Source organism: Sapajus apella, unplaced genomic scaffold (assembly GCF_009761245.1).
Source record: "Sapajus apella isolate SASKATOON/1434 unplaced genomic scaffold, GSC_monkey_1.0 scaffold38, whole genome shotgun sequence".
Taxonomy (NCBI): domain Eukaryota; kingdom Metazoa; phylum Chordata; class Mammalia; order Primates; family Cebidae; genus Sapajus; species Sapajus apella.
In genome coordinates this window covers 1,719,818-1,734,467 of record NW_022436978.1, presented here as the reverse complement: position 1 = coordinate 1,734,467, position 14,650 = coordinate 1,719,818, and positions in this window count along the sequence as shown.

Sequence of the window (14,650 nt, the reverse complement as noted above, 5' to 3'; positions counted from 1 at the left end):
AGGAAACGCAACACTGGTAGAAGCAGTCGCTTTGGAACGTGTCTGAGATGAGGTTCCCCAAGAGACTTGTGTCCCGGAGGGGTTTCTGAAGGAGTGCTCTGGGAGCAGCCCTTGCCAGCAAGGGAGAGGCTCCACTGATGCTGCAGTCAGCAGACACGTTGCCTACATTGCTGGGTGTGATTGGGAGCTCTGGAGCCATGGGGAGCTTTGGAGCTGGGGTGGCCTTTGGAGTTGTCCCTAGTTGAAGCAAGAAGCCAGGCCTTTCCATCCCCTACATCAATCAGTCATGGAGCACAAGCTGTCCCCGGAAGGGTGAGTGACCTTGGGTAAGGGGACTCCTTTGAGATGAGGACAGTTCACAGCCAACACCCCCAGCCTCTGGGGGAATGTCGATCCCATCACAGTCCACCGCTCATGGTGCTGGTTTCATTTCCTCCAACATTCTGACTGGTCAGTTTTCCTGGGTGAACTTTAGCAGAGGAGGATTGGTGGGGCAGACTGCTGTCCCCTCTGCTGCAGCTGATCTCAGTGCACAGCAGAGAACTGAGGTTCCTCTACCCACTGTACCCATTCCACCTCCCCTCGTCTTGAGCTAGGGCTTCTGCTGTTGCGTGCTGCTCAGCTGGTGGGGGTGACGGAGTCTAACCCCTCATTCCCATGCCCTTCTCAAGCTGTGGCTGCAGTATTTGCCCATTGACTATCGAATTGGGCAGGGAGTACCAAAATATGGCCCCATGGATCACCCGGGCTGCCCCTTTGTACTCCCACAGCATTGGGGTCTTCCCTGGGAGGAAGCACCTCCTTGGCCTCAGCAGTTCCCATCAGTCAAGGGTGAGCCCCAGAGAGAGACTGTAAGCCAGGGGCAGCCAATGTTCTAATCCACCCTCAGGGAGTGCCCCCACAGCCTTCTCACACGCACACTACCTGGCCTGTGCTGCATCAATAACTGAATATTTGGCTTCTCTGATCACAACTTCTGTGCTCGACAATTATCTCTCAAACTCATAGCTGACTCCTGAGCAACACAGGGGTTAGGGGAACTGACCCCTTGCTTAGTTGAAAGTCCATGTATGACTTTGGATTCCCCCAAAACTTAATTACTAATAGCCTACTGTTGACCAGAAGCCTTACCAATAACATAAACAGTCAATTAACACATATTTTGTATGCTACATGTACTAATATGTTGTATTCTTACAATAAACTACAGAAAATAAAAGATTATTAAGAAAATCATAAGGAAGAGAAAATACGTTTACTATTCATATAGTGGAGGTGGGCCATCATAAAGGCCTTCAAACTCATCGTGTTCATGTTGAATAGGTCAAGGAGGAGAAGGAAGAGGAGGGGTTGGCCTTGCTGTCTGAGGGGGTAGCGGAGATGCAAGAAAATTCATGTATAAGTGGATTCATGCAGTACAAACATACGTTGTTCAAGGATCAACTGTGTATTATTTTATGAAATTATGTGTCATTTCACAGGTCACCTCAGAACTTAGCTGTTGCAATAATCATGCAACAGGTAATGTTTAACTGCTTCTTTCTTTTTTTTTTTTTTTTGAGACGGAGTTTCACTCATGTTACCCAGGCTGGAGTGCAATGGCGCGATCTCGGCTCACCGCAACCTCCGCCTCCCGGGTTCAGGCAATTCTCCTGCCTCAGCCTCCTGAGTAGCTGGGATTACAGGCATGCACCACCATGCCCAGCTAATTTTTTGTATTTTTAGTAGAGACTGGGTTTCACCATGTTGACCAGGATGGTCTCAATCTCTTGACCTCGTGATCCACCCGCCTCAGCCTCCCAAAGTGCTGGGATTACAGGCTTGAGCCACCGCGCCCGGCCTAACTGCTTCTTTCTTCGCTTAGACGTTAATCAAGAGCCATGCACTATTTCCATTTATTTGTCAACATTCTCTTGTAGGGCTCCCTTTCTGGCCTCAGCAAAGTCTTAAAACAACCAAAAAACAAAACAAGAAAAAAAGGTTGTGTGGGGAGAACCCAGGGAGTCTGACTATTCACACTTCCCGGCAGAACGTCTCCCATCTGTAGTTCCCCCAGAGCATGGGTGCAGCAGGGGCACGGTCACTCCAAATTCTACCAGCCAGTAGGGAGTTTCCAGGTGCCTTGTATGAGCAAACAGGAAGAATGCAGTTGCCTGTCAGCTCACTGTTTCAGCTTAGATCTATTGTTTTGTAAAAGCTTCATTTTAAAAATTTCTACAGGTGGCCGGGTGCAGTGGCTCACGCCTGTAATCCCAGCACTTTGGGAGGCCAAAGCAGGCAGGTCACGAGGTCAAGAGTTTGAGACCAGCCTGGCCAATATGGTGAAATCCCATCTCTACTAAAAAAAAAAAAAAAATGCAAAAATTAGCTGGGCATGGTGGTGCACTCCTATAGTCCCAGCTACTTAGGAAGCTGAGGCAGGAGACTCACTTGAACCTGGGAGGCGGAGGTTGCAGCGAGCCGAGATTGTGCCACTGCACTCCAGCCTGGGCAACAGAGTGAGACTCTGTCTCAAAAAATAAAATAAAATAAAAAAATTCTACAGCTGACAAAACCAGTTGGCTCTACATTGATTCTACCAACATTGGAGAGTAGTCAACTGTACAGATTTTGTAAACTCTGCATGTGCACTCCTTCATTAAAAATAATAAGAGACTGCCAACAGGAGGAAGAAATGGAGGGGAGGCCCTGGGGAAGGCAGCACTGGAGCCAAGGGCAGGGCTGGGCGGCTCAGGGATGAGCTCTCTATGACTCTGCTAAGGAAAGGAAAGAGCTGAGGGTCAGCCCTACTGAGCACCTAAGGACCAGATAGAGGAAGGAAGAACAGTGCATGAGAAGAGCTGAAGGTGGAGGAAGCTTCACCAACCTGGTGAGTGTGGCTGAGAAGTCAGGAACAGATACGAACCCCCTAATTAAATATTAGAGGCCCACAACACACAATGGGAAAGCATCCTGGGCTTCCCAGGGCTGACAACCTCACAGGCTGGTCAATGAGCACAGCAAAGACAAAGCCCACATTTTAAAAGCTGGCATGGATGTCAACAGGCCTTATGAAGTGATTGTGAGCTTTAAAGTGTAATGCTGAGATCACAGCTCCAACTCGGGGCAGCATGTGGAGGCTCACACTGAGTTTTAGCTCCAGAACGAGTGTAAAAACAACCAGGGAATCCCGAGAGGACCCATAGACCCTCTCAAGGAAGTGGACTGCTCCTGCAGGACCTGGGAGACACCCCAAATACAGTGCTGGTATCCATGGCTGAGAGACCCATAGAGGGTTCACATCACAGGACTCAGTGCAGACAACCCCCAGTACCAGCCCAGAGCCTGGTAGACTCGTTGGGTGGCTAGACCCAGAAGAGAGATAACAATCACTGCAGCTCGGCTCTCAGAAAGCCAAGTCCATAGGAAAAGGGGGAGAGTACCACAGGAAGACATCAAGGGAAACACCCCGTGGGACAAAAGGATCTGAACAACAGCCTTCAGCCCTAGACCTTCCCTCTGACAGGACCAACCCAAATAAGAAGGAACCAGAAAACCAACTCTGGTAATAGACAAAGCAGGTTCTTTAACACCCCTAAAAAATAACACTAGCTCACCAGCAATGGATCCAAACCAAGAAGAAATCCATGATTTACCTGAAAAAGAATTCAGAATGTTAGTTATCAAGCTACTCAGGGAGGCACCAGAGAAAGGTGAAGCCCAATGCAAGAAAATCCAAAAAGGATGAAGCGAAGGGAGAAATACTCAAGGAGATAGATAGCATAAAGATATAAAGAATGAAAACTTCAGGAAACACTGGACACACTTACAGAAATGCAAAATGTTCTGGAAAGTCTCAGCTGCAGAACTGAACAAGTAGAAGAAAGAAATTCAGAGCTCAAAGACAAGGTCTTCAAATTAACCCAAGCCAACAAAGACCAAGAAAAAAGAATAAGAAAATATGAACAAAGCCTCCAAGAAGTCCAAGATTATATTAAATGACCAAACCTAAGAATAATTGGTATTCCTGAGGAAGAAGAGAAATCTAAAAGTTTGGAAAACATATTCAGGGAAGTAGTCGAGGAAAACTTCCCCAGCCTTGCCAGAGACCTGGACATCCAAATACAAGAAGCACAAAGAACATCTGGGAAATTCATCACAAAAAAATCAATGCTTCGGCACATTGTCATCAGGTTATCTAAAATTAAAACAAAGGAAAGAATCTTCAGAGCTGTGAGACAGAAGTACCAGCTAACCTATAAAGGAAAACCTATCAGATTAACAGAAGATTTCTCAGCAGAAACCCTGCAAGCTAGAAAAGATTGGGGCCCTTTCTTCAGCCTCTTCAAACAAAACAATTATCGGCCAAGAATTTTGTATCCGGCAAAACTAAGCATCATATATGAAGGAAAGATACAGTCTTTTCCAGACAAACAAATGCTGAGAGAATTTGCCACTACAAGAGCTGCTAAAAAGAGCTCTAAATCTTGAAACAAATCTTGGAAACACATCAGAACAGAACCTCTATAAAGCATAAATCACACAGGACCTATAAAACAAATAAACAATTTAGAAAGCAAAAACAAAAAAATTTAAAAAATAAACCAAGGCACACAGGCAACAAATAGCAGGATGAATGGAATGGTACCTCACATCTCAATACTAATATTCAATGTAAATGGCCTAAATACTCCACTTAAAAGATACAGCATGTCAGAATGGATAAGAACTCACCCACCAACTGTGGCCTTCAGGAGACTCACCTAACACATAAAGACTCACATAAACTTAAGGTAAAGGAGTGGAAAATGGCATTTCATGTACAGCTAGTGCTCGACTTACGACCACGATTGGTTCCAACAGACCAATCATAACACAATTTGGTCGTAAGTTGAGTAGGCTATATGTACGTGGAGATGGTAGTGCTGCCGGAAGCTGGTCTGCACTGTCGTATGCCCAGCTGGGCAAGTTTGCACTGCCAGACCCGGAGCAGTCGTGGCTAGCGATTGTGGTCATAAAGTCGAATGGTCGTAAGTTGCATAGTTCGTAAGTCGATCAATACCTGTAAATGGATACCAAAAGTGAGCAGGGGAGTTATTCTTATATCAGACAAAACAAACTTTAAAGCAACAGCAGTTAAAACAAAGAAGGCATTGTATAATGGTAAAAGGCCTTGTCCAACAAGAAAATATCACAATCCTAAACATGTATGTGCCTAACACTGAAGATCCCAAATTTATAAAATAATTACTAATAGACCTAAGAAATGAGGTAGACAGCAACACAGTAATAGTGGGGGACTTCAATACTCCACTAACAGCACTAGACAGGACATCAAGACAGAAAGTCAACAAAGAAACAATGGATTTAAACTATACCTTGGAACAAATGGACTTAATACGGAACACTTCATCCAACAACTTCAGATATACACTCTATTCAACAGTACATGGAACTTTCTCTGAGATAGACCATATGACAGGCCACAAAATGAGCCTCAATAAATATAAGAAAATTGAAATTATATTAAGCACTGTCTCAGACCACAGTGGAATAAAACTGGAAATCAACTCCAAAAGGAAACTTCAAAACCATGCAAATACAAGGAAATTAAATAACCTGCTCCCGAATGATCTTTGGTCAAAAAGGAAAGCAAGATGGAAATTTAAAAATTCTTTGAACTGAACAACAATAATGACACAACCTATCAAAACCTCTGGGATACACCAAAGGCTGTGGTAAGAGGAAAGTTCATAGCCCTAAATGCCTACATCAAAAGACTGAAAAAGCTCCAGCTGACATCTAAGGTCACACCACAAGGAACTAGAGAAACAAGAACAAACCAAACCCAAACCCAGTAGAAGAAAGGAAATAACCAAGATCCAGCAATCCCACTACTGGATATCTACCCAGAGGAAAATAAGTCATTATACGAAAAAGATACTTGCACATGTATGTTTGTAGCAGCACAATTTGCAATTGCCCATCAATGACCGGATAAAGAAACTGTGAGATATAACTATATATGATGGAATATTACTCAGACATAAAAAGGAATGAATTAACGGAGTAACCTGGATGAGACTGAAGACTATTAATCCAAGTGAAGTAACTCAGGAATGGAAAATCAAATATCGTATGTTCTCACTGATATGTGGGAGCTAAGCTATGAAGATGCAAAGGCATAAGAATGATACAATGGACTCTGGGGAGTTGGGGAGAAGGAAGCGGGGGATGAGGGATCAAAGACTACTAGCAGGGTGTGGTGTATACTGCTCAGGTGATGGACGCACCAAAATCTCACAAATCACCACTAAAGAACTTACTCATGTAACCAAATAACCTGTACCCCAATAACCTATGGAAAATTTTTTTAAATGTAATTCCCACCTTGGTACAGGTATAATAAAAGCATCCTCATCTGGGAGAGTGAAACACAGAGGCTCCCGCATGCCTCTCCTACTTTTCCTACCTCCTGGACCCCTGCTCCTGCCATGGGGGAAGGTCCGCTCTGTGAGCCCTCACTGAATCCCCTCACGGACCTTTAGTCTCTTGTAGGTTCCATTATGCTTCATCACACTGATATGTTGCACGCCTTAGTCACTTAATTATTAGTGATTAAGTCAGCACTGGTGATTTAAATTGCAAGTGGAATTTAACCTTAAAACACCTTGATAGCATCTCCTCAGGTGAAAAGAGAAATATTTTTTCAGATACAGGAAAAAAAATGGAAAGATCATTGCTTACTCACAGGTAGTAAAGTGGTCAAAAGCTTGGGCTGCAGAGCCCAAATACCCACTGTGTGACCTCGGGCAAATCACTTACCCTCTCTGTGCCCCTGAGGGCTGAGGTGAGGACTGGATGTGAGCTCATTCATTTGAAGAATGAGAATGGTAACTCCCTAGAATGCTCTGTCAGTATCATTGTCACCAAGCCCTGTGCAGATATGAACATACAGAGATGAGCACGTGCAGGCTCAGAGGGTTCATGGGTCCCTTGAAACCCATCCATGGTCCATGGACCTCAGCTTAAGAACCCTCTCAGAAATCATTGTGTGTTAAATGTGTGGAGATGGCCTAACATTCCCTCCTTTCACAGATGAATCTAGAATGATTGGAGGACTGAGAATGATAAGAGTTTCCAAGGCCAAGACCACAACCCCACCAAAACCTGTCTTAACTCGGCCCCTGGACTCTCCCGGTCCCCTAGGCTGTCCCCCAATGACACTTTGTTCATCAGGAGATAACATAAAAGGCCTTAACTGACAGAAGAGAAATGAGAGCCTAGTAGAGCAGCTGGGAGGAGCCTGGAAAGAACCGGTCCTGCATGAACGTGGAGGTCCTGAAAGCCCTCAAGTCCAACTGCTGGCATCCCCCGTTGTCCAGCAGCTGCTCTGGCTGGTGCCGTGGTCACTCACAGATCACAGGCTGCACTCCAGACCCAGGATGTCAGCCCGAACTGTGACCTGAACACGTGTTTGTTCACCCACCCCTGGGCTGCAGAGTGGAGGGGGTTCCATTCTGTTCCCTTCTCCGTGAAGCCCACCTTGCAGCTGGCCAGAGAGCTGCTCTGTGGTCCACCTCCACCCTCTCTGAGCTGTATGCCTTGAAGCCTAAGGACGTGCCCAGGCAGACATGACTGGGCTCAGCAGCCTCATTCTGAGCATCTGGAAAGACCCCAAAGGGTCCCTTGCTCAAAATAATCTGCCCAACAGTACTGCTGGAGAATCTGTCCCTGTTCTCATGTTTTCTTTAGAGAATGACATGGAAGACTCCCGTGAAAATGCTACTGTGATCCGGGGCAGCTTACTAACTAGTATCCACCTCAACAGCCAGGCAGGAACTGTTTATCTGAAAGTAATGGAATACGGATCAGATTTATAAAGGGGTTGGAAAATGTCAGGCCAAGTGAGACACAAGCCCAGGCCATGTCAATTTCGCAACTCGTATCCATTGCCATGCATCATTTTAAATGAGGTCCTTGAAGATAAATCACCAGTGGCACAGGCTTCCAATTTCTCACAGATTTCTGCATCACAAAGTGGTCCAGTCTTCCCGGGACACTCGAAGGCACTCAAAGCCTCAGAGAGAGGCTTTTGTCAGAGTTTGCAGAGGATGCTTCTCAGAGGAGCTCCAGTTCCTGGCACTGCTGGGGGTCTGTGGCGGGCAGGGGTAGTGGGGCATGTGGGTCGGCAACCTGCCGGAGCCCTCTGTCAAGGCCAGTGCCCTACCCAGGTGGCCCAGCATGCATGGACCTGTTCCCTGCAGGCCTCCTCTTCTCTGATCACCCCCGCATCAACAGGAGCAGTATCATTTTGGGGCCTTCCCGTGCCCGTCTATGTCTTTTGTTATATTTGTTGCATTTCTTAGGACTTTTTAAAAATTGATATCTGATAAAATTAGATAATGTCATCGAAAGCACTTTTTAAACTAAAGTGTTCTACAAAGTCTGTATTACATGTTTATCATTGCAGACTCACCATCATGACTCAGACTCTTGCCCTCTCCATTAGGAGCCAGGCCTGGTAAGGGGCTTGCTGAGGGATGGAGGGAGACACAGATGCTCAGCTGCTTCCTATTTAACAGTCCCCCCCACCATGGTCTTGGTGAAGGGGGCCCAGACTGGCCCAAGTGAAAGCCATCCAGATATGGCAGAATAGGGGACACAGCCCTTTGGTCGGTCACTGATGCTATTTCCTGACTTCCCTTAAATCTGGCCTAGCCTTCCATAAATATATATCTCTCTGTCACCCAGGCTGGAGTGCAGTGAGGCAATCTTGGCTCACTAAAACCTCCACCTCCTAGGTTCAAAAGATTCTCCTGCCTCAGTCTCCTGGGATTACATGTGTCTGCCACCACACCCAGCTAATTTTTGTATTTTTAGTAGAGCCTGTGTTTCACCATGTTGGCCAGGCTGGTCTTGAACACCTGACCTCAGGTGATCTGCCCACCTCGGCCTCCCAAACTGCTGGGATTACAGCTGTGAGCCACCTTGCTCAGCCCAGAGATTTCTTTACTTACAGTGACCATCTTTTACAAACCGAGAAAAAAAGATAACATGATCTTCAAGTAGTAGATCCTTCAGGGATAAGAAGTTGGAATATTTGTAGCTAGGTCTGTCCTCAAAACGCTGGGTGGAAATGTTACCATACCTTTGTCATCTTGATTATGTGCATCTTCTTATTGTCTGTACTTGGTGATGTGGTCTTTTGGGCTGTACATTCATGAGGATTTCTTGCTTTCCAGTCAGTCCTGGGCCACATCGTAGCAGAGGTGAAGCCCTTGCTCTGCATTGCACAGTGAGTGATGAACTGTCAAGAGTTGCAATGCAGTAAATTGGATTCCAGAACCTACACTTGTATACTCCAAGTTGTAGACTCCTTCACTTTCTATTAGCAAAGCCCAGTTTAGCTGGCCGTTTGCTTGGTCATCTGTTTTTAATTAACCATATTGGCTAATAGTTAATTTCTATTTAAGTATCAAAGTTTTAACTTTGAATTTCCTACCTCCTCCCTGCTAAGTTATAACTAGACATACCAACATGTTTTTGTCAAGCCTGGTTCAAATTACACAATGTTAATAAGGTTTTATATGGATATTTACCATTGATATTTAGTGTTTTTAGCATATGATCAATTTCTTTTCTTTTCTTTTTTTTTTTTTAAGATAGAGTTTCACTCTTGTTGCCCAGGCTGGAGTGCAATGGCATGACCTTAGCCCACCACAATCTCCATTTCACGGGTTCAAGCGATTCTCTTACCTTGGTCTCCCAAGTAGCTGGGATTATAGGCATGCACCACAACACCCACCTAATTTTGTATTTTTAGTAGAGACAGGGTTTCTCCATGTTGGTCAGGCTGGTCTCGAACTCCTGACCTCAGGTGATTCGTCTGCCTTAGCCTCCCAAAGTGCTGGGATTACAGGTGTGAGCCACCACGCCTGGCCAACATATGGATCGATTTCAACAAGATGCAAGCATAACAGCTTCAAGAGCACCTGCATGCTTTGAGATCAGACAGATTTGAGTCCTTGTTTTGCCATTTACAGCTGTGGCATTACAGGCATGTAATTCAGTCTATAGTTGTTTCAAAATATGAAGTTGAAAACAAACAAACAAACAAAAGCACGTCTAAGACAAAGCCCGTGCGCGCTCCCCTGCTATGCCCCTGGTGACTCTGCTCCCAAGAGATGTCCTGAGGGGAGTCTATCCTGCATACTGTCATCTTCCCTTATCTTGTCTAATTGTGTGTTGCTATTGAAGAGTATCTGAGGTTGGTTTGTTTCTAAAGAAGAGAGGTTTATTTGGCTCATGATTTTGCAGGTTGTACAGCATTGGGTAAGGGCCTCTGGCTGCTTCTCATGGCGGAAGGGAGCTGGTGTGTGCAGAGATCACATAGCAAGAGAGAAAGCAAGAGGCAGGGCGAGGGGTAATCAGGCCCTTTTTAACAACCAGCTCTTGCGGAAACTTATAGAGTGAAAACTCACTCACCTTGGAGAGAGGGCATTAATCTATTCATGAGGGATCTGTCTCTAATCCACAAACACCTCCCATTAGACCCTACCTCCAACACTGAGGGTCACATTTCAACATGAGGTTTGGAGGGAACAATCATCCAAACTATAGCAACTCCCAAAACTTTTTATGTGACCCCCTTCTTCACGTATCTTAGCAGTGGGAACAAATGGTGGAAGAACAGGACAAAGACACCCAAGAGTCTGGTTGTAGCCTTTAAGCACAGATCAACTCTAAGTGCTGGAGCTCACATTGAATTAGGACTTTGAATTAGGATCCAGGCAACTGGATCCAAAGGCCAGTCTGTCACTATTAACAAAATCTTAGAAACATTGCCTACCCAGGCCGGGCGCGGTGGCTCAAGCCTGTAATCCCAGCACTTTGGGAGGCCGAGGCGGGTGGATCACAAGGTCAAGAGATCAAGACCATCCCGGTCAACATGGTGAAACCCCGTCTCTACTAAAACTACAAAAAATTAGCTGGGCATGGTGGCGCGTGCCTGTAGTCCCAGCTACTCAGGAGGCTGAGGCAGGAGAATTGCCTGAACCCAGGAGGCGGAGGTTGCGGTGAGCCGAGATCGCGCCATTGCACTCCAGCCTGGGTAACAAGAGCGAAACTCCATCTCAAAAAAAAAAAAAAAAAAAAAAGAAACATTGCCTACCCATTTGTGTTTCAGTTTTCTTATCTATGAAGTGAGGATGATAATATACTCATATCATATGACTATGCTGTGTGTGTGATGTGTGTGTGTGTGTGTGTGTGTGCAGTTTAGAACAGTGCCAGACACCTAGAAAGAGTTCGTAAACATTAGTTGTTATTTATAATACTAATAAAAACAACTGCTTGATATTATTATATCTCTCTACAAGTTTTATCATTCCTATTTTACAATGAAGAATCCGCATCTTGGCAAAACCAATTAACTAGCATAGGCCCACGAGTCACAGGACAAAGTTTATGCCCTCTTCAATATGCCTATTTGATTAAGTCTCTATGGATACTTTACTAGCAAAAGAAGAAAAAAAAGTCCAGAAAGCAGAGAAAAGGACAAAGAATAAATTCTACCCCAGGAAGAGAGATTGTACACTTGACATTCAACAATGCAGGCGTTAGGGGTGCTGATGTCCCATGCAGTCGAAATCTGCCCGTAACCTTTGACTCCCCCAAAACTCAACTACTAAAAGTCTACTGCTGGCCCAAAGCCTAACCGGTAACATGAACAGTATGTTAGCACATATTTTGTATGTTATGTGGATTATGTACTATACGCTTACAATAAAATAGAGAAAAAATGTTATTAAGAAAATCATAAATAAGATAAAATGTATTTATTGGCAGGGCACGGTGGCTCATGCCTATAATCCCAACACTTTAGAAGGCCAGCATGGGAAGATCACATGAGGCCAGGAGTTCGAAACCAGCCTGGCCAGCATAGCAAGACCCTGTCTCTACAAAGAATACAAAAAGTAGCTGGGCATGGTGGCACATACCTGTTGTTCCAGCTCCTCAACAGGCTGAGACAGGAGGATTGTTTGAGCCCAGGTGTTCAAGGCTGCAGTCAGCCGTGTTCACGGCACTGCCCTCCAGCCTGGACAATAGAATGAGAATTTTTTTTAAATCCTTATAAAATAAAATGTCTCTATAAAAATAAATAATTTTTAAAAAATTAACTAAACACAATAAAAGTATACATATTTGCTATTTATTAAGTGGAAGTGGATCATCATGGAGGTCTTCACCCTCGTGGCCTTCATGTTGAGTAGGCTGAGGAGGAGGAGGGAAAGGAGGAAATGGTCGGCTTTGCCGTCTCAGGGGTGGCAGAGGTGGAAGAAAATCCATGTGTAGGTGGACCTGCACAGTCCAAACCCGAGTTGTTCAAGGACCTACTGTAAAAGAACATCTCAACTGACTTAAACCATAAAGGAAGTTTATTTTCGTACTTACCAGCCGTGTCCAAGGTTGGGAGCCTTGGTGGCAGGTGAGTTCAGTCACTCAGCAAGATCATCACTAACGTGGCATTTTTGTCTCTCTGCTCTGCCAGTTTTAGCGACGGTTTAGCTTCCACTGTAGTCCCAACATCACTGCACTATTTCCACACAACAAAATCCGAGGGAGAAGGAAGACTGCTCCCAACATGTGTTTTTTAAGAAAGGGAAATCTTAACCAGCGCCTTAGTTAGAGTTGTGTCACCAGCCCATGGACTATCATGACTGGCTCAGTGAAGCATGTGGCTGTGTGAAGAGGGGTGGGTTACCCAAGCAAAACTGAGGCTGAGTCACAGGAAAGAAGTGGACGGCGGCTCGTGGGCAGTAACCATATCCTCCTCCCTCCACAAAAAGCACCCTTCTCCTTTGATACTCCCTAATCAACTGGCAAAACAGCAGTCAATTTTAAGACTAAGCAACAATACAAATCTTATTTATTCATTTATTCTGTTTTTTTTTTTTTGAGACAGAGTCTCACTCTGTCGCCCAGGCTGGGGTGCAATGGCGTGATCTCAGCTCACTGCAACCTCCACCTCCCGGGTTCAAGTGATTCTCCTGCCTCAACCTCCTGAGTAGCTGAGATTACAGGCACCTGCCACAATGCCCAGCTAAGTTTTGTATTTTAGTAGAGACAGGGTTTCGCCATGGCAACAATACAAATCTTACAAAGGTTCTGCCAGAGGATGCTTAGTTTTTGACAATTATATTTGATATACATGTGTATCAGTCAGAAAAGCTGGTTTATGATGCCATAATAGGTAACACCAAGTTTTCTGAAATATACAACTGTGACAGTTTATTTTTTGTTCCCAAAACTTGTAGCCAACTTTTCAGGACCATCCAAGGTCTTACTCAGTCCCAGGCTTATGCAGTCTTCCAGCATCTCCACCTCAGCCTCAGGCTTTGGGTTCACAGCAGTAGGAGGAGCAAGCATGGAAAATCTCACACTGGGGCACAAGTTGCCTCCTTTCTTGGCCTTTGCTCGAGCCCGTCCCAAGGCTCTGCAGGAAGTCTGGTAAAACAATCCCCTTTGTGTCCAGAAGAGGGAGGGGAGCCAGAAATGCCTGTGAGTACTAGTAAAGGCAACCACACCCCCTGCCCAGGAAGCATGCCAGGAAGGGGCTCCTGTTCCACGTGGGTCTGGGCGTCAGGGAAGGAACCTTGACGCTGCCAGACTAGCTGCGGAAGCAGGGGCCTATTCCCTTTGTTTATTGCAACTCCCTCCTCTAGTGGGACCCCTGTCACTGGGTAGAAGTTTGGTTTCCAGTGGGGTAAACAGCTTGAGCTAATCAGAACTATTTGAAATCAAGCCATAAAGTAACAAATAAAAAACTTTGCAAAAATTAAAAATATGCACGCGCACGCACATGCGCGCCCACACACACACACAGATGGAAGCTTGCTAAATTGGGAAATGGTTGTGCCCTATTATCACCCAGACCCCTCCCACGCCGTGAGGTTTTTAAGTACAATTTAAAATGTTTCCAACGCTGGTGTCAGAGCAGGAAGGACCTAGCGCTAAACATCTCTCCCTCCATCCCCGTGTGACTGTGAATCCCGAAAGGTGAGAGAGCACCTCAGGATCAGGTCCAAGTGAGCAACTTTGGCTACGGAGACACAGAATCAGCCACAGCCCCACACCCGCCCCCACAGAGAAATTTTCTTCTGTCTCTGGAGTCTTCTTAAACTTCTCAGAGAAAGTCTGTTGGTAACATGCATTAAAGACATACCCTATCTCCAAATAAGATACTTGGCTTTGGTCTGAATGAGAAGACCTTGTAGGAATCTATGTCCATTAAATAAATTATAAACAGAATGGAAATTTGGAAATTCACAAAGTTGTCAACTCAAAATTCAGCTGAACTGAGAAAATTATAAATGTTTGTGCTTTGAAGTAAATAAATAACGGAGGCTACGAAATTCCTGCTAGTGGATTAGGGTTTTTTTTTTTCAGATCACTTGTGAGCCCATGAGGAGTAGCAGCACTTAAGCTTAATTTTATAAGCTTTTTCTCAGAGGACTTGCTAATGGCTTCAGTAAAGTTTAAGGAATCTAATGTAGCTAAAAAGACTTTCCCAGTATTTAGCATGTCATTGAATAAACAAAGATAAAACAGCCCAATCCTTCAAGATGATCTTCTACCTATTAAATATTCAGTTTCACTGTGAATTTTT